At 41.1% G+C, this 21,892-nt stretch overlaps 1 protein-coding gene across 1 annotated transcript in view; it reads right to left on the reverse strand.

The window, feature by feature from the left end:
* The window catches only part of LOC125728130 (intersectin-1-like), a 68,597-nt gene that overhangs the window by 33,792 nt on the left and 12,913 nt on the right, over positions 1-21,892 (reverse strand).

A 21,892-nucleotide genomic window follows, 5' to 3' on the forward strand; every position in this document is an offset into this window, starting at 1 on the left:
CAGGGTGGTTCTGTAACACTCATTAATATTCATGAGAGAATATTACTGATTGGTCACTGAATGCCTTAAACCAGGGGAGCCCAAATCCAGTCCTGGAGGGCCAGAGTCCTGCACATTTTTGGGTTTCCCCTCATTTAACACACCTGATTCATCTCCTTGTGCTGAATTATTTATGGTGGAACAGGGAAAGAGCTGAGCTACACAGGGCACCGGCCCCCCAGGACTGGATTTGGACACCCCTGCTTTAGGTAGAAGAAACAGGCAGCACAAGTCGATGTTAACTGGCCAATGAGGTAGTGCCCCTCTCATAAATATTAATCAGCCAGCCAATCGTGTAGGGCTTCACTCATGAATATTAAAAAGTTCTCCTGATCCACGGTGCTAAAAGAAATTAGCGCCCAGGACACACTGGATGTGCATCATGTGCGGCGGAAAATATCAAATTTCATTTCGGCGCCCATGTTAACAGATTAGAGCGGCCGCGTGCGCGAGATGCGGGGCTCACGCCTCGCGGTAGCGGCGCCGTATCTAGAGTCACGCGCGTGGTAAGCGGTTCGCTATGGAAGCGTATTGCATTCATCTGGGAAAAAAATCAAGTCTGTTTTTTCGAATTAATAAAATAATAATCCCGTTTTTCTGAGCAATATTTTTCTGTTTAATGAGGTAATGAGAACCTTTCTGTTTTTCATGATGCACGTCTCACTGTGTAGTTTAATCCGCTTTTTTTGATGGTTTGTAGACGGTATTATCATTAGTTTGCCGGCTTTGCGCGGCACCTATTCCGCCCCGCTCCACACTGCAGCGTTTCTCCCGGATCGGAAATGCATTCAGACCGGCTTTGCTGTGACTAAAGACCATCTTTAGCAATCGCTGTAAATACTGAATCCTCATGGAGCGCAACTCCGGCGCCGGAAACAGCTTTTGTATCAGAATCCAGGTCCAAACTTTTATTAAATGTCACTTTAAATATGTAATAATATTACTTAAATATTCTGTTATTGATGGCCATTTTCATGCCGCACTCGCCGGAATTAGCAGTTAGAAGGAAAGACACTGACTTTAGTATTGATCTCTGGTGCCGTTTTGTGGTAAATATGCTTGTGATGAATATGTCTGATGAATATCGCTGCTTTGTAATTTTACTTCCCCGTAATTTCACTAATTAAGCTGTTAGTTTAGCTCGCTTCCCTCCGACATTTCCTGAGCTGTTTCATAAGCTTCAGTTCCCGCTTCGTTAGGGGAAGCTGTGCTGTTTTTATATCGTACAGAAACATAAAGTACAGGCGGCCTGGTGGGATTAATAATTCTTCCTCCTGCCTACAGACTCCTGCCAGCTGACGCTGGACCCCAACACAGCAAACAGACGCCTGTCTCTGTCAGGGGGGAACAGGAAGGTGACAGAGGGGGCAGAGCGGCAGCCATATCCTGATCATCCAGAGAGATTTGACAGCCGCCCCCAAGTTCTGTGCAGAGAGAGTCTGACTGGCCGCTGTTACTGGGAGGCTGAGTGGGATGGATATGAAGCCTGGATAGGAGTGACTTATAAAGGGATCAGGAGGAAAGGAGGGAGGGACTGTCTCCTTGGATACAATGACAAGTCATGGATTCTGTGCTGTTATACTGACAGTTACTCTGTCTGGCACAATAATAAAGAGACTCTCATACCCATACGGCCCTCAGGCTCCCGCAGAGTAGGAGTGTATCTGGACTGGGGGGCTGGTGCTCTGTCCTTCTACAGAGTCTTCTCTGATGGACTGACCCCCCTGCACAGATTCACCTCCTCATTCACTCAGTCCCTCTATCCAGGGTTTTGGGTTTATAGTGACTCCTCAGTGTCACTGTGACATGTTGCTGGTTCTCCTGGCAAAAAGGTGAAATCTCTGCTTTTTAACCTTTATAATCCTTTTCACTCTGAAAGTGTGTCATCTTCGCCATTTCAGAACCTCTGCTAAAATCATCCTAGTATTTGCAGCGACCGTCCAGTGCAGCCATGTATTTTTTGACTTGGCCACTAGCAGACCTCATACAGCTAGTCAATCTCGCACTGACTTTTTTAACCAATATATTTAATAATTTAATTGAGCTGTTGGTGAAATTTAGCAAAATCATGGAACGGCTGAGGTGCCCCTGAGGAGAAGTTTGGGAACTGATGTGGTGTTCATCTAGCCATCCAACTAGATATCAGTAACTTTTTAGAACACAGAAGAAATTATTACTAGTTTTTATTGTGTTACTCTTAATTTGCACACGTTCTAATGTTAAATTGTATTTTTTGTTCTAAGCCAAAGTACACTTGCTACCCAGATAAACAGCTTTAAACATTTCTTTGGACTGCCTAAGACTTTTGCACAGTACTGTATGTTTGACAAAAATAAATGCCTGTGTTCAGTGAGCTGATTAAACACGAAAAATATAGTATTATACATTTTCTCTCTGGCTAGAATATAACTAAATGTAATCCTGATTGGGGGGGGGGGCTTTCCCTCTCCCCTGTATATGTACATTTTATATATTTATGTGAAAAAATATTATGTGGTACCTTGGGCGGAGCTTAATTCTCCGCTTCTGACGTCATAAGAGGAAGTGGCTTATCCTTGATGCTGATTGGTCGAGGGTTTATGCCCATATATGGTATCAATACATGCTTATGCCACGTGTTGCAGATAGGGGGGTTTGGGAGATTAAACTTTAATAGAATAAAAATACATTACATGTATTTTATTAATGTGCTTTTTTAATTACGTTTTTAAGGTAAATAATAATAATAAAACATAGAACAGGATAATGGCAAGCTAGCGCATACACGTTCAGAGGGGGCGTCCGTCCGGCCCTGTGTTGTTAGTAAGCGCCGCGGCGTATTTTAAAAGAAAGCGCCCAAATGTTTTAAAAGAAGAAAGCACCAAGTGTGTTAAAGAAGAAAACCCTTAGTGTTATTTTAAAAGAAAAGCAGTGTGAATTTAAACAAACATGCCCGAAAGAAGCAGCAGAACAGCAAATTTAAACAAGCGAAAACAACAAACAAGCCCGTCGTTTTAAAAGAAGCGATCACTCATTACATTTAACCAACACGAAAGACTTTAGTTATATTTACCAGGTTTGAGAAAGCATGTAAGCGGCAAACTTTTAGAAGAAATAGGACGAAACGATCCTGGAGCTCCGACACATGCGACTGCCCTGTTTGAACAACGCGGGTCGGAATGGACGATCGCTAGTCCGGCGTTTGGCGCATGCGCACCCACGCCGACGCCCCTTTAAAAATGGCTACGCCGGCGGAGCGCCTGTTTTAGCAAATAAAACCCCTATAACCGTAATGATTTTAAGTAATGAAGCACATTTCTGTCAATGTGAATAATAAAGTAAAGCGCTCTGAGCATTTTCGATAGCAATAATCAGGAAATAACGCGGTTAATTCTTGTTTAAACGAATGCATGCTCTCACTCTCGTGTGGCGCACGCGCGTAGATCCACACAGCATTTCCTTTATTGAGCCAGCTCGTTGCGTGAAGCTGCTGTCAAATGGCTACCAGGGGAAATTGTTGTCGTGAGGCGAACCGTTGGCCTGGATTGTGAGAAGCATGCCGCCATTCTGGCAGAATGCACACCAATTCTATATTTTATATGCTTATTTGTAAATAGTGTAAAATAATCTATTTCTAATTTAAATAAAAGTCGATCTCTAACCCCCCCCCCCCCCGGATTGCTTAGCTACAATTAGCTAAATTTATCTACGTATGGTTAATCAAAAGGTATAACCAGAACTTGAAAAGATGTATGACAACACATGCTGATCTTTTATTTAAAATAAGCCTCTTTAACCTCATCGTTTTTAAGCAATGAAACTCTTTTCGGCTAATGTGTTATTTAAAATAAAACATCTTAAGCATCTCCACAACAACGCGTGGACATTAGTGGAGCTGGAAATTACAGCTTCTCGTACAAAAACCCAAACAACCCTATTCTATCAGGTTTTGGCTCCCCCCAATCAGCACTGGCCTCGGCCAAGGCCGCTGCTGAACTAACAACTCCCCCTGAAGGACAAGGCAGTGAGACTCTCTTGCATTCCTCTCCCCCGATCCCAAGGACTTACCGCTCCCTCCCCCCCATCCAACGCCTTCGCCGCTTCATACCCCCAGCGTGAACAGGCGGGTCTGTTGACCAGCGCCTACATGGCTGCAGGACCGGATGGCTGTCTGTCTCTGCTGGACTACCTCCACCACCCCTTTTCCCTCACCCGTTGCAAGTCGTGTCATTTTTATGTTGTAAGGTGTGACCATGTGCTTATGTTGCTGAGGTGTTTTTTTCGGTTCCCACAATGTCCTCCCCACTCCCCAATGTCCTCCTCTCTCCTCATGTTACTCTGTTTCTTTTCTTCTCTTCTCTCCTCCCCTGTCTCCCGGCCGGTCTACCCCCTACTGTGATGTTGTATATGTAAGGTCGGGCGATGGCCTGTTTTTCGCTGGTACTTGTGACTAGTGACATGGTATATTGCAACAGCAATAAAGGGTTTGAATCAAATCAAATCAAATCAAACAAGAATCAGGGAATAACGCTGGAGATCCTTGTTAAAATAACTCCATGTCGCGCTTGTGCGTGCAGCCACGATATCCACACACCACTGTCTTTTATTGAAAACAGGTGAGGCAAGTCGTTTTCGGAACTTTAAAGTGTATAAACTTTAAAGTATAAAACGTGTTATAAAGCACATAGCCAACATTAATTAATAAAGAATTTAAGCATAATAGCCCAGACGTACCACGGCCTATAAGCCGGCAGAAAGAGAGCTATCCTACGGCCTACAAGATAAAAGTATATGGCACCAAATTGGAATCAGTAGTCGTTAAAAGAATAAAATACATTATATGAATTTATCAATGCGACATTTTAAATACGTTTTAAGGGGTCATCGGACGCGTCGAGCTTTTCTAGCTAGAAAGGAAAGAGAGTCGGGCAGTTTTGAATGGTAAAAGCAGTAGTTGTGTATTGTTAACGGTTTATTTTTAACAAAATGTCCTATTTTATAACCGTAAAAACACAGCAATCCTGTTTTTAGGGGGGATTTATGCGTATTGCATGTCTAGACATGTCGATCAGCTAATGTCCGCGGCAGTGGGAAACGGGTCGTAAGCGCGAGAGCTTATGGAGCCGTGAGTGATACGCCTATGAGAAGGAAGCGTCAATTGACAAATTGACAAATTGTTGCAGAGTGCGTGTAACTTCTCGTTTAACCGCTGGTCCTGAGTGTGACAAGCAGACAGACAGCATTCACGCCCCGGCAGAATGCACATTACGTCTATTTGTTAATCAGTTTTATTCGTAAATAGTATAAAATAATATATGTCTAATGGAAATAAAAGTCGATGTCTAACACCACAGCTCTGGGACTCTAGCATAGCCCCGGGCGCCCCGCTGCGGGCCTGTGGGGCTGGATGAAGGATCTAACTTCAATTGCTTAATCAGCAGGGTAAAGTGCCGTAACTTAAACGGGGGTATGACAAATTAGTATAAAGTTTTAAGCCAATAAGATTTAATTAATAAAATAATTTAGTTGTATTTTGTTAGTTTTATTTTCAATAAAACACACCCAGCGCATTATTAATTTAATAGATGCAGGAACTAGTGAGCGGTATTTAGCTACGTACTTCAAAAACATTTTAAAAACTTTGTTAGACTAATACCTTAGTTATTTTAATAATTTAAGGGATAAAAACATTTGTTGTGTTTGTCAATGTGTTATTTTAAGTAAATGCGTTATTTTCCAACGCCAAAAGCCCTGTCATGTTTTAAGTGAGAAATGATATGGACTAGCAACTCTCTCTGGGGGGAGCAACCCCGGTTAGGTACTATTAAGCAGCATTTAGTGATACATGTTGTCATGTGTTGTGCGAGACGTATTAATAAATCTTATTCGTTTTGTATTTTAGATACAAGCTGGATCCAGTCACCAGCCAAACGGCCCGGCGCATCTTTGAGACGGCCACCAAGGACTTGAGTGACCAGAAGTCGTCCTTGGTGGCCGATTACCTCACGCATTCCACTGCAACGGCTGACAAGCACTACCGGATAAAAGTCATGGAATGTGGTGCTGGCCAATAAGCTGCTGAAGAAGCTGGCAGGTGACTCAAGGTAGGCATGTTTTCCGTTTGTCAACACACTTACCAACATCAAGACACAAAACCAAAGCCCTCACCACTGAACAATAACCGTAAAACTTTGTGTGTTTTTTTTTATCCCAGCGCTGACTCCGCAGAGGAAGGATCCAGCTGTTCTGCCCATGGCGCCGCACGGGATGCTGCCCTGGCGTCCAACCAGCAGATGGATCTCCAGGCAGCATTCCATCAGCTCCTTCGAATCCACCCCGTGACCCTGGATGGCGACATCCCAGACAAGACTGTAGGGACACAGGTCGGGCCAGTTTCAGCGACAGCTCTGAGTGCTGGCTGAAGGCCCAGATGAGGATGCGTGTCCAGCATGTCCTGAGTATTGTTTGTAGCACTAATTTTTAAAGCACTTTACTGATAAGCAATCCTATCTACATAGTCTTCCTAACAACAATTTGCTTTGTTCTTGACAGCACACTTTGGCAGACAGCAGCCCACCGAGTCCCGGGTCGACGCTTGGATCATATTGTTTTATAAATGTGAATGGCTGAAGTGTATTATATGAGAGTGCTGTAACTTTTTGGTTTGAAAAATAAGAAAAATTTGAATTACAAAATAAAATGTTCTTAGAAAGTAATTTCATGTAACCACTAGTCTTAAAATTAATTACATCCAACAGTACATTTTTTAGTGTAGGTAAGTAGATGGATCGATAAAATTAAATAATTATTACAAATCACAAATAACTATTACAGTCATGGCCAAAAATATTGGCACTTGTGTCAAAAAACACACCCCTTCTCCTAGAAAATTGTTGCAATTACAGATGCTTTGGCATTGTCATTAATTTCTCTTGTTGGCACTTGAAGAAAACAAAAAGAGGAAGAAGGAAAAACAGGAATCGGAGACATTCCACGCCAAAGGGCACCTGCCCTTCTCATATTGTCTCAAAAACCCAAAGCCAGTCAGAGTGGTCTGGGGGTGATTGTACACCCAAATAGGCCATTTGATCCATGTTGGTCTTAGTCTTTCTCATGATGGTGGGTAAATCTGGGGTGGCTCTTGTGGTTCTCATATGAGGTCTTTGGTGCACATTAAGTGAGGCAGATACAGGCCACCCATTGTGTACCTCTGTGCCATTTAAATGGGCTTGCAATCTGAAGAGGTGTGAGGTCACAGTGATTTAACACTGACCCACTTTTTCTTATGGCCTTGAGCCAGGTCATGACAATATCTTGTGCAGCACTAATGACGTAATGGCATCTGCTCATGTTATCTCATAACTTGAAGCTGTTTGTGCAGCACAACCCACACGGCACCAACAAGACATTGAGAACAATCCCAGCAGCCCTCGGCTCTCTTACCCAATGCTGTTATAAGGGGACCAAACTTCTTTAAATTTCGCTTCCACAGTGGCTTTTGAAAAAAATAAGCAAATCACGCAATGCTATTGAAATTATTAAAACATAGAGATTAACAGTCGGATATGTTTTGTGATTTTAAATGATGAAGTAATATATTGGATATAACATGAATGTATTTCTTATTTCTTTTTTTTTGGGTTTTCTGTGGTGAGAAATGAAAGCTACAGGCATGTAAATATTGCTTCCTGTAGTAACTTGTAAAATGTTCCTCATTGTTAACAATCACATTACATGTGAAGGTGTCAGTCAGTGGAAACGCATAGTGAGGCACGCTGGCCAACCATTGTATTCATTCAGGACCAGCCCATCAAGTAAAGGTTTCAGCACCACGGACAGTGACCTGTGTTAAACTGACCTCAGGTTCCTACATTGGCTCTATGGAATTTTCTGTAAATAATGAAATGCCACTGGCCCCCTACATGCGGAAATGTTTCCCCCTCCCCCAGACTTCTTCAGAGAGCTTTGGAGGACATTGTCTGCACGCTACCAGAGGCAACTAAGAATGTGCTTGAGTTGGGAGGAGGCAGTAGTCCCCATTTTTCCCTCCTGCTGTAGAGGGTCATCGGGAGGAGGTGGGTTTGCTGCTCTCTTTCGTGTCTCTTCAGCAGGTGGCTCTTAGAGATTTGTCTGAGAAAGGTCTGTTCCAGGTTTGTGTTAAAGTGCTGCATTTTCGGGCACTGAGTGGACTGGCAGATTCTAGGTGGTCAGGTTTGTTGAGGCCTGGATCTTCCCCGCAGGGATGTTGGAGGTCCCTGTACAAGCCCCCCATTGAGAAGCACACGGTGGATCTTCAGTGGCAGATTTATCTGATGCTTTGATCCCTGCGATGGGCTGGCCCCCCATCCTGGGTTGTTCCCTGCTTCGTGCCCATTGCATCCGGGATAGGCTCCGGACCCCCCGCGACCCAGTAGGATAAGTGGTTTGGAAAACGGATGGATGGATGGATGCAACAAATACCAGTTACCATGTTCAGAAGGTCAAGTGCACTCACCCTACCCTTTGTTGGCATTAAGTGGATAACATTTGCTGGGTGATACTGTATGACCGGGGGAGGCGTTTGATGATGGGCATCTACTTTGATAATGCTTGGGTAATAGTACCATGTTTTGTTATTTAATATAAATACTTGACTGAACCAGCTTATGTATTTGGTCTTTAAGAAGTTTTTACTGTTGTCTGGTGTGCTGTCATATAACCTGTCTGACAGAAAGCTGTTTCTCCTCTCAGCACTAGGCGAATGGAAAAAGCCGTGAGCTGGGCTGATGACGAGTACTGGGCAGCCTGGGATAAATGGGATGAGGTGATCGAATGGGGAGATGAAGGATCTTCACCTAAAACACCTTCCTCCAACCAGGCTGGCACCAGTAATGGAGACATGGATGCTGGGGCGGTGAAGGAATATTATCAGAATAAAAAGAAAAAGTCAGACTTTAATCAGAAGTCAGAATTCAAACATATGTATTTCTGAGTTGGAGTCAGTCTGATATTAATTGAAACCACAAACTATGTAACACTATGTAAATGATTCTCACTGACTGAGCAACATTGAAATAATTTCTATAATCATGTTTACTATAAAGAGAAATGTTTCTGTGCAACAGGTCAGCAAAAGAAATGGGTGTGCAGAGGCCTAACAGTGAGGATACGTAAATACGGATGACAGTGAACAACAAACCCCACTTCTGCCAACCATAGTTACCCCATCAGTTTGGAGGGAATCAGTGGCTGAGGGGATGAGGAGATCCACTGGGCGGGAGGACCCATTCTCTGTGGCTGAGTACGAGATCCACCACTGGTCCGGAGTGAGATACTGGTCACGAGAGGCAAAGAAGACAAATGAAAAATCCATTCTGGACCTTTGTAATGCCCTGCAGTCATTTACTCTCTCTTGGGGGGAAGGCTGACAGGATGTCCAACACCCAGAACCATATTTAAACCTTTAAAATTATAAAATAAGTTCAGTCTGATATTGTGTCAGCCAAATGGTGTCATCAATGTGCATCATAAATATAACACCTAGCTGATGGTGGACCTAAATTTTCCAAATAAACCAGGAATCATATGAATCATGTCAGTGCACTTTGTACTGAATTGCTTTGGTATAGTGATGTATGCAGGGTTTCATCTATTCCCTTACATAGTCATGTGTGACGTATTGCTGTAATGCAAATGTTTTTTTTTTTTTAAACTCCCCATTCATTTGTGTTCCTGCCACTCTATAGCTAAGTACAAACATTGAATGATAAAGGCATAGCGGAAACTCAATGAGCGCATTTGACCGAGATCCATGGATGGATGTCATCTTCTCCTGAACTGTGAGTGATAATGTCTCGGCCCCAAGATGCATTTTACCACAGATCCATTCATGTCACTTTTGCAGGCTTGCTTATAATTTTCTGAGCTTCCATTGTGAGTCAAGTGTCCTGGTCATAAGCTCAGGTCTGCCGGTTGCCCCACTGGCCAAATTCCCACGGCCCTGACTTTCTGAGCTGGATATCGTGGTTTTAAGTCCCATCTGGGGTGATTCTTTTTTTACTTTTCCCAGCTGCCTTCTGCTTTGTGATATAATAAATATTGCAATAAGTTTCATCTTCATTTTCAATTAATCAAACTGTATGAAAACTATATTTGCAGCAATTACAGCTTTGCAGTCCTTTGCCATTAGAGCTGTCCGTTTATGACAATATTAGGGGAAATTTCAATCCTGCTATTCCCAGAGGTGGGACTGGCTTGGTATTTTCTCTGACCTCATGGTGAAGCTGGTCTCACATGAGCTTGATAGGCTGGAGATGTGATGATTCTGTAGGCCAGTCAAGCAGGACAGTTCTCTGGATTCCTCATCTTTCACCAGTGTGCTTTGAATCAGCCTTGCTGCTTGATAGAAGTGCTGACCACAGGGAGTGGCATGAGTTGTAAAACAGAGCGGTAACCTTGCTGGTTCATTGCACCTTGTACTCTGTGTAAATCACCCACCTTACCAGCACCAAAGCAGTCCCATACCGTTTTACTCCCTCTGCCATGCTAGACAGAAGCATGGCAGCTATTCTTTGAAGTTGTGCTTCTAAGGCCAGCATACAAGTTGTATTTTCCCTGTTGCAAAAAACACTGGTAGAGATGGCACAACGAGGCACTGAAGGTTTGAGCCTTTTTAACCATTGTATTGAAAACTGGTTCACTACGCGAAGACAGTGCACATGAGTGACATTTCGTGGTGAAAGTACCACTCCTGATTATATATATATACATGTATGAATGCATTTGACTATGTGTGTGTGTGTGTGTGTGTGTGTGTGTGTGTGTGTGTGTGTGCGTGCAAACTGACAGACTGGGAAAATGAATTCAGAAGTTTTGTTTTGCTAAAAGTAAGTTCATTTTTAGAGAAAATTAGTCACAAACGAAAACAAAAGAAACTGATGGATTTTTCTCTCTTTCCTATCAAGTGAAACAATAATAAAAGCAGACTTAGTTATTGAATTTATATAAAGAATAACAAACTATCTGCCATTCTTTACGGTCACTTTTGCCAAGTTTAATGCCCTTTCTTGTCAATGACCATCATGAGCCTGCAAGGTTCTAACAGGTCGAGATGCTCTTCAGCCAAATGGCTGCTTCAATATTAGTTTAAATACTCATGGCCATAGGTGGAAATTAGTGGGAGAACATTTTAAACTGAACTTGAGAAAACACTTTTACACAGCGTGTAGTTAGAGTATGGAACAGTCTTCCTGTTCATGTAGTGCAAGCTAAAACCCTGGGTTCCTTTAAATCAGAGCTAGATAAGATTTAAAAAATTCTGAGCTATTAGTTAAGTTCTCCCCAAACGTGCTTGATGAGCTGAATGGCCTCCTCTCGTTTGTAAATTTCTTATGCTCTTATTATTTTTCAGTCCAAACTTGGTACCTATTTGGAATAATAGATATATTACCCACAGAAATCAGTCCCCGTACCATGAACGTTGGGTAGAGAAGAACATCTGGTCAGCTTTGCATCTATTGGACATCACAGGAAATGTTCTGTTTTTTGAAAACTTTTGTTTAAAACATAATACAGTTTATTAAAAAAGAGTTTGATATTGTTCTAAAATCTATTCCAGCTGCACATTTAATGTTGGTCAGGAACCTTTTAAACAATTCTCCCCTTCTCCTATTTCATAGCCTCCCTCCTCTCCAATACAATGGTATTATTTTATAAGTAGGGTAAATTCCTAAATGAAATTATTAGACATAATATTATTAGACGTTGCTTATGAACTATTTCGTCACCTTTCCAATAAAAATTCAAATCAACCAGTAAACACATTTGCACTAAATATATTTATTATCCAATACCCCCCAAAGTCAGAGTTACACTTTAAAGTATTCAATGCTATATATACCTGTAATTAATTTCTTCATGCTAAGTTTAACTTTGATAATAATACTTGCACCTTTTAAAATAATGACATAGAAACTTTGGACCACTTGTTCTTCTCTTGTTGCTTCTCAACAAGTACAAAATTTCATTTTTTGACTTCCTTTACTTGTAATGATATTATCTTTGGTGTTGTCCTAAATGATGATACGCTTTATCTTTTACTCAATAAAATTATATTGTTGGGAAAATCTATATTCATAAAACAAGTGTCATGCCCGGCTCGTCCACTCCTCCTGTGTGCCACGCCCCCTGATTACCCACGTGTTTTCTCCCGATTGTACCCAGCTGTGTCTAGTTAATTTGCTCAGTCCTGTGTATTTCAGTCCGTGTCTTACCTGAGTCCATTGTCTGTCATTGATGTTAGTTAGCGTTTCATGTCTCCTGCTCCCTGTTTATTTATTAAATCCCTGGTTTACCCTGACTTCCGCCTGTCCGCCTGCTTCCTGCCCGTTCGCCTCGCACGATCGCCGTTCCGTCCGGCTTTGAACATGACAACAAGATTCTTCAAAACTCCTCCAAACTTTTTTTTATCTTCAAAAAAGAACTTTCTCAGTTCTTCACAGCTTTGACGTTAATGAGGAAAAAAAGCTGCAGTGAAACTTTTGCAAAGGATAAGGGGCCAAACTTTTAGTCCGTAGTACGTGGCGATCGTCAGTCGAATTATGCACTGCTTTTTGGAGCTACAAACGTTCCTGTTAACTTTAGGGATAACAAAAGAATGATGTCATGAGATTCACTGTAATAAAATCACTTTCAAATATTAACGAAATGCAACAAATAAGACTTCTTTAATTCTTATACATGTAGTAAACTGACAGACTGAGAAAATGAATTCAGAAGTTTTGTCTTGCTAAAAGTAAATTCTTTTTTAGAGAAAATTAGTCACAAACGAAAACAAAAGAAACTGATGGATTTTTCTCTTTCTCGTATTAAGAGAAACAATAATAAAAGCAGACTTAGTTAGTTATTGAATTTATATAGAGAAAAACAATCTGCCATTCTTTACGGTCCCTTTTGCCAAGTTTAATGCCCTTTCTTGTCAATGACCATCATGAGCCTGGTATCAGTTCACACACACACACACACACACTCACTCACAACCTCCTAGATGCCGCTCTGAGAAGTGTAATGTTTGTGATCGTGGTTAATCTTATGCTACATTAAGGCCCCATAGTTAATGATGGGGATTAAATCAGGCGATGAAGACAGCCAGGTTACAATTTCATCACCTTCCAAGCTGGTTTTAAGGTGATGTCTTTTCTTTGTTTAAGAATTTTCTGTGCCTATTCTTGAAGTTTCAACTTGTGAGCCTTATGCATTGTATTAAGCTGATGTCTGTGTCAAAGTACGCATGAAAGAAAATTAGACTATTTTGCTGGCTTAGGTCCTACAGGCTTGTTGGCTCAGGGTGTCGTGCTCTTAACATCATGGCTGAGCTCTGCATGTCATATGCATGTTCTGCTGCTTGTTTCCTTGTGCCTGTGTGTGTCTGTGTCTGTCAGTGAGTCCTATGATGCACTGACCTTCTTAGCAGAATATTCCACTTCCTTACAGTATGTCCTATTGTGACTCCCCTATGATCCTGTACTGAATATATTATAAAATGCATGGACATAATCAAATGCTACATCTTCCTTAACTATTCATTTAACATTTTTTAAATGATTTATTTTTCCACTTTTACGTTTAGTGGTCACTCCATAAGAGCTGTCCTTTAACGTGCTGCGCAGTGTCCCTGGATGCTTTGCAGTCCACTGCAAGGCTTGGACTTGAGGAGTCAATTCATTATGAAATGACTCCCAGTCTGAGCTGTGAGCTAATGCAGAATAACCAGAAGCCAGGTAGTGACTCTTGGTTGCTGTAGTTGTTCTCTTCTGACCAGGGAGGTGTTCCACTAAGCAGGATTTCTCAGTTAGCGGAGTTAACTTAAGCTAGAAGTCATGATTGTTCAATAGGAATGCTCCTTACCTCTTACTGGACAATTATGAGTGAGCCAGTGTCTTGTTTAAAAAGAGAAAATCTGTATCCATCTTCTGAATTATTCTGAATTATTCTACTCCTAAACAAACAGTTATCCTCAGAGGCAGCATAACATCTTGGCAGCTGCTCAATGCAGCATTGAAAAGCACTACAGAGAGTAATGAGCTCACAGATGTAATGAGCACAGAGCACGCTGCTCTCAGCAGTTGAGGACATAAATTTTTCCCCACAGAATACTCTGCTTGTGTAGTGTTTGTACTTGGCCTGCTACTGAAGGGGCATAAGTGATAATTAAGTGACATGATAATAAAGTGCATTGCTGGGTGTTTCTTTGCCAATCTCGCATGAAACAGTACTGTGATGCAAGACAGGGAGCTCGCACTCCCTCATTCAGAGAAGGGCACAGAGTGCGGCTGTGGAAACCAGCGCATGTGCAAAAAGGGCATCAGAAATTCTCTGCACCCATCGAGACCCATCCTGGCTGACGGGAAAGCATGGCATGCTGCCCATTTGGCCTCAGTACCCAGTGGACTTCCCAAATTTCCAGCCCTGCCAAAGACTGGTCCTGAAGGAACAGTTGAGCTTGGAATGGCCTAAGGAACTGGAAGCTGTGCAGCCAGGGCACACAAACCATCATCGGCTCAAGGACTATGGAACTTCACAGAATTAAACAAAGAAATGAAATGCATGTTCTGACCGTGATTTTCTGGTTAGAAAGAGATACCTTAAAGGAAAAGATAGATTCAGTATAAAATATATAACAGTTGTTCGTAGATCCTCTTACTGTGGTCCTCAGTGAATGGAACATTTCTAATTGTAATTGATTTCTGTTGGAAGCAAAACAGGCAGTTCATAGTGAAAAGGTTGTGCAGTTACAGGAAGGCACAAGCACAATGTTTTTTGTTGAACTTACATTCTATTTTGTCTGGGGTGTAATGACCTTATAGGAAGAAATGTTACAGGTAAGGCGTGTCTTTAATAGAATACAGTGCTGCTGCAGGAAGTAAAGGGGGGATGTTGCGTTCAGTTAGTAATTGTTCTGTTTTCCATATTACTGTATGGAACCTAAAGAGGGTGCTGTAAGGCTGTTTGATTCGACTTCAATTCCTATTCCAAGAGTCAAGAATGGATAGTATATCCCAGGCAGCAGTTTTCCAGATTATCAACTTCAAAAACTAAAAAATATGATAGGAAAAAAGTCTTTGTAAAATTAAGAAGTATATAATACTATGAATGACAAGGGGTCTTAATACTTGCATTTCAACCAGTTCACATGTTCACACACCGCTTCATACTTCAATATAGTCAAGCTGAGAAGTAAGGGTTAGGGTTATAATTATCAATAAATAATGTACTTCCCTGTGAAACAATGATGCTGGATGTTTATTTGCATATCATGATATGGTGCAGCCTTTTAATAGGTTTCTGTTTTTCTGTTAATCCTTCATGGTGTTGAATAAGTCAGCAAGCATAAGTGTAAGGCTAGTGAGTGACTGGTGTTTTCGGGGGAGACTCCCTAGAGCTGGAGAGAAATACCTTAAGGCACGGGATGAAAAATCCCAAATCTTCCAGGAAAAATGTCAGCATTATATGTATTTGCCACACAGAACAGAACAAAAAATTCCTTAGGGAATCACACGCCTACCATAGTCACTTTAGTCCGTAGCGCCTGGCAGCCACCAAATCAAACATAGGAAAAGGTCCGGATTTATAGCGTTAGAATGTGGTAGAGACTAATATCCATAACGTACCATCCTAGAACACACTGTGCTCTAAAATTTAAGCCCAATTAAAATCTGAATATTAAATGAGGAAAATAATTTGATTTGTTCTTCTATCCCAAGTTGTGGTCTAAAAGCAATAAGACCACCATCCATTATACCTGCTTTGGGGAAAATGCACTCCTGTAGCCACTAGGGGAGCTCTCACCTCTTCTGGGCCCAGCTAAATAATTATGTTACGCATTCTAACAAGCTTTATTATCTGTGTCAATAAGCCCTGCTTTTACACTAACACTCCTGCTGAGAGGCTAATTTGATTACCAGTCTTGCCCTTGTCATTAGGAACACATGAGAATTTGCGCAGTGCTGTTTCACAGTGGATTCTCACTGGTTTTCCCCAAGACTGGTACGATACATTTTATTCAGTTTCATACCACAGGTATCCAGCTCTTGCAAGAGGGATCAATTGGTTTATACTAGTGCAAGGAAACTATTATTATGATGGTGGGTTATCAAACACAGTAGCTGGCTACCTCAGACATAAGACGCCCATTACGTACCTGTGTATCACCTATATGGGCTTGGAATCTGTATATAAATTGAAATAATTATTCATAGCCCAGATAGCATCATATTATTGTTTCAGCGTTGAAGTATAGTTAAATGCATTGAATTATGGTCAGTGTTAAATTATCAGCATTGAAACTGAATTGATTTTTGGTCATTTTTTCAATATTGAAAAAATAATGGTGGCGAAACCTTGATATAAAGTGACTTTTTCAACATTGAAAATAAGATGCTGAGTTAACATCAATATTATTGAAAATAAAAATGGAAAAATGAATTTATGGGGGGGCGGCATGGTGGTGCAGTGGTTAGCACTGTTGCCTCACACCTCTGGGACCCAGGTTCGAGTCTCCGCCTGGGTCACATGTGTGTGGAGTTTGCATGTTCTCCCCATGTCGTCGTGGGGTTTCCTCCGGGTACTCCGGTTTCCCCCCACAGTCCAAAAACATGCTGAGGCTAATTGGAGTTGCTAAATTGCCCATAGGTGTGCTTGTGTGAGTGAATGGTGTATGAGTGTGCCCTGCGATGGGCTGGCCCCCCATCCTGGGTTGTTCCCTGCCTCGTGCCCATTGCTTCCGGGATGGGCTCCGGACCCCCTGCGACCCAGTAGGATAAGCGGTTTGGAAAATGGATGGATGGATGTTACAGGTAAGGCGTGTGTCATGCCCGGCTCGTCCGCTCCTCGTGTGTGCCACGCCCCCTGATTACCCACATGTATTTCCCTGATCGTCTCCAGCTTTGTCTAGTTACTTTGATTAGTCCTGTGTATTAAGTCCTGGTCTCCCCGGTTTCCCTTGTCCGTCATTGATGTTTGTAGGTGTGCTATGTTTTCCAGTCCTCGTTTGCCCATTAAATCCCTGGTTTTGCCCCGACTTCACCTGTCTGCCTGCCCGCACGATCGCCGCTTCGCCCGACCGCGATCGTGACAGCGTGACTTTTATAGAAGACAGTGCTGCTGCAGGAAGAAGAATACATAAGTAAAGGGGGGATGTTGCGTTCAGTTAGTAATTGTTCTGTTTTCCATATTACTGTATGTCACAAGAGGGTGCTGTAAGGCTGTTTGATTCGACTTCAATTCCTATTCCAAGAGTCAAGAATGGATAGTTGATCCCAGGCAGCAGTTTTCCAGATTATCAACTTCAAAAACTAAAAAATATGATAGGAAAAAAGTCTTTGTAAAATTAAGAAGTATATAATACTATGAATGACAAGGGGTCTTAATACTTTTCATTTAATTTTATTAACTCAATCTTTTGCTGGCAAGTATACCTTTTAAATTATACACTTCATACAAAGCAAAAGGTTACGGCGGCTACTTCATTAATAGTATTTCTTATTGATACTTTACAATTCCGTTCTATTGCCCAACTCCCAAAGGATCATACATTTTTATTAAAACATAGTAGTCTATGGAAATGTCAATACTAATCATACATTTCAGTGACATAACTAAATAGACATATGTTGACACACAGACACAGATAAAAACAATTAAACTCCCTCTATGTGAAAATGACATGTGACACACGTCCTCAATGTTAAAATCCATGAGTGTAAAAAATGACCATCGTTGCTAATGTTATATCTCAGGTCTCAGATTACTTCTTTAAGTGTCAATTAAACTGAAAAAAAATCACAGAAAAAGGCAAGCTTATTTGCCGACATTTAGTAACCGACAAGCTGATTAAGGAGGACTAAACCTGTACCTGGCTTTCCTGTCAGCTCCTTGGGGATGGCTAATCTTCAAATTTTATTACAAATACTACAACTTTATTTTGTGCCTTGCTTAAAGTAAAATATCTCCAGACTACTAAATACCGCGTTAATGGTGACATTTTTAAACTGATTCGCTTCTTTCGCCTCACTCTCCTCTATGTGACGGGTGGGCGTGGTTGATCTAGCCGGCTCCCGATTGGCGGGTATTCGGTAGCTCCTGTGTCATGTGACTGGTAGTAGTGTAGGCAGCACCGCCATAGATTTGAAACCCTGTGTGCCTCCTTGGGCGATACGCGATGTTGGCATGGTAATTGTGAAATAGAGGATTCATAGATATGACTTAGTGAACCGACTATTTTCGAAACTGCAACAACATGAGGAATGTTAAAACTAGAAAACAGGGAACCACATTTCACAGGTAAAAAAATCTGCGGTACGGTCAAATAAGATACATAACATGTTTACTTGCCTGTGACACTGACGGGATACTAGCATTAGTTTTTGTTGAGAATACTATGAGCAATACTACATAAATTTGGGGGGGGGGCAGTAGTGGTGGGCTTGTTTATTTATTCTACATAATTGTAAGATATAAATGCGTTAATTAGTAAAGAAGTTATGGCTAAAAGATCTTTCCATCTACACCCTGACATGTTGCTTGTTTATGTCTAATTATCGCTCCAAGATGGTGGCGCTGCTGACTCGTTGTGGAAAAGCGAGATGAGGCATCTAGGCTTTCAAATTCATGAGCACCACCATGTACTTCGTTTAAATGGGAGGTTCACCCCAAAACTATAAAAAGATATTTTAGAGGGGCCTTAATGCTATCTATTCATCAAAGTTCTGCTGGGAGTTGTTCAGGTTTGGAAATATCAGCCGTAGAAATGTCGGGCTTCTATCGAAGTACACTACTCGTATCACTGCGCATTAGACACAAGCGCGAGCTGTGTGTGGAGTTGGGTAGAAGGAAATAGTTCGTATATTAAACTGCTCGCGACGAAGTCTGTGGATTTTCTTAACCTGTTCCTGATTTCTGGTAAGGGATATTGCTGTTGAATTTTTCAAATACGATGTTCTGGCGCTTTAAGTAGTGAAAGCAAAATTGAATCTTATTATATTGCTTATTCATTAATAAGTACCTATAACATGTATACTGCCCAATGTTTTGATTTAATAAATATTTAAAATTAATAAATATTTCAAAAATACTTCAATATTTAAAATGGTTCATGATTTTCAGGAGCGGTACAGTGGTTAGCATTTCTTTGGGTCCCAGGTTCGAGTCTCCGCATGGGTCACATGTGTGCGGAGTTTGCATGTTCTCCCCATGTCGTCATGAGGTTTCCTCTGGGTACTTTGGTTTCCCCCCACATTCCAAAGACATGCTGAGGCTAATTGGACTTGCTAAATTGCCCGTAGGAGAGCATGTGTGAGTGAATGGTGTGTGAGTGTGCCCTGCGATGGGCTGGCCCCCCATCCTGGGTTGATTGATGGATGATTTTCAGGTCACACTGCCCCCTCAGAGCCCACCAATCAGTGACTGTCTCATAGTGTGATGTAATACACAATGTCCGCACCACCCACTTTTCAGTGAGCAGTAAAAAGACACCAGCTTGTCTCAGCGGACAGCGGCTCTTATCAGATAAGGGGAAAAGGACGAGATATCAAAAGTAAAAATAAATATATCACATTTGGTTAACATCAAATGAAAACAGCCCTGCAATAATATATTGGATTCTAGGATATCACCTATCAAAAGGGTGAATCTATTCTAGCAGACCATAAAAATCCAATTATGAACAATTGGTGCTGAAAACCAGGATTGGCAGAATTCACATTACAGCGATTCCCCACTATATCGCGGATTTTCCTCCGACGCCTCACAATTCTCTGCGTATCCCGTACATTGTTTGTGGTCCGATTGTTTTCGTTTTGTTCTAAGCCCTACGATGGAAGACGTTGACCATTCAGGAGAAGGTAAAACTTCTGGGGTAAAACTTCTGTGCTTCGGGAAGGAAAGCGTTATGCGGACGGCGTTCGCCATTATGGTTTGAATGAATCAACAGTACGCTACATGAAGAAGGATGAAAAGAATGTGTAAGAGCCATATATGTTTTTATTTTTATATATTCCATTACATATATAGAGAGAAAGTTGTGTGTGTGTATACATATTAAAAATTATTATTTTATTATTATTATTATTATTATTATTATGTTACTCATATCCTTAGCCCGACATTTAACATAGCCCGATATATGTGTTTTAATGAGTTTACATATGTTTAAAGCATGTGGGAGGGGTATTTTAAGGCTTAAACTTAAAAAAAAAATTATATGATCCTTCTGTATCGTGGATTTTCACCTATCGCTGATGGGTCTGGAACGCATCTACTGCGATAGGCGGAGGATCAAATTTACCTTCATGTGGAGTCTTGGCTTTTCACAATGTTTCATTCCTGCTTATAGCTAAGGTTTTTTTTAGCCGTCGTCACTCTAAGGTTGCCCATTAATGGTTTGGAATTGGGAATGTAAAGCTGTTTTGTTAGCATGTCTGCCTTACAATTCCTTTACTGTAAGTCAAGGCCTGCTGGAACTCAATACTGCTTCATGGCGCTTGTATTTACTCTTTATTTTTTATTACATTATGTTTGAGACTAACCCCTTTATCTACCTCTTCCTCCTGTTGAGCTCCATACAGAACTAGTGGAGAAAAGGGGTGCTTGGAGGGGAGACGATATCTCTGGATGCCCACTTAAGAAATATCTACGTTACCTTCCAATACACCTTCCAAACTTAAGTGGATTGAACATGGGTGCTGTTGAATTAATAAAAAAAATGCACTGTATTAAAATTATTTTGTTTATATAACATAAAATTGAACTATAAACATGAAATTTAAACCTGTTTATATATTGACAAAATAATAATTCAGAATTTTGAACCCTCATTGAACAAAATTAAACCTAATATGGACAAATGGAAAGCATTGAAATTATCCTTATGGGGGGAAGGTTAATGTTACTAAAATGGTTGTGGTGCCTCAAGTTAATTATCTCTCTATGATGCTTCCATTTAATATTCCGGAAAGGATATTTGAACAGTACGAGAGTATAGTAAAAGATTTTTGTTGGGAAAGAATAAACCTAGGATTAAAATTACTTCGCCCAGAGACAAGGGAGGTCTAGGATTGCCAGATGTTAGATTATATAGCATGTCATTTGAAATAGCCAAACTCTACTATCACTGGAAGAATGTGAATTCTGATGTGGACTGGATAGCTATCGAGAGCAATTTGGCTTCACTATTTCAACCTCTGCACATTCTGTCACAATGGGGGGACAATATAAGAAACACAAACCCGATAATATCTTTTTCGAGAAATATATGGATCAAAATACATAAGAAGCTTAAAGTATCACATGACATGCAGCCATATTCCTCAATTTGGCACAATCCTCAAATACAAATAGTAAAAAGTATGGAAACAATGGCAACCCAAAGGGGTGAAAACTCTCTGGGATTTATTCGTAAATGGGATGTTTATGTCATAATCAGACTTAAAGAGTAAGTATGATGTAGGAGGAGGAGGGAGTTTTTGGAAGTTTTTGCAACTGAGGCATTGAGTCACGAGTGTTAAAATGCAGAAGATGAATGGTCAAGAATACTTTCTAGAGTGGGGAAATATTTTAGGGAAGTAAAAGCTAAATTTATTCAGTATAAAATTATACACAGATAGTACTGGACACTAGTTAGACTAAATAGAACTGGACTAATTAATACTGATCAGTGTTGGAATTTTAGAAGGCAGATGGGGGTTTATTTACACATGCTGTGGCAGTGCTCTCAGGTATATCCATTTTGGGGTAGAGTTCTTGGTCTCCTGGACAAATGGCTAGGCTTTACTTTACCCCGCAAACCCGACTCTCTCTGCTAGGAGATAGAGTGGAATTGCCAAAGGTGAATAATAAACAG

This window comes from Brienomyrus brachyistius, unplaced genomic scaffold (genome assembly GCF_023856365.1).
Source record: "Brienomyrus brachyistius isolate T26 unplaced genomic scaffold, BBRACH_0.4 scaffold163, whole genome shotgun sequence".
NCBI classification, from domain to species: domain Eukaryota; kingdom Metazoa; phylum Chordata; class Actinopteri; order Osteoglossiformes; family Mormyridae; genus Brienomyrus; species Brienomyrus brachyistius.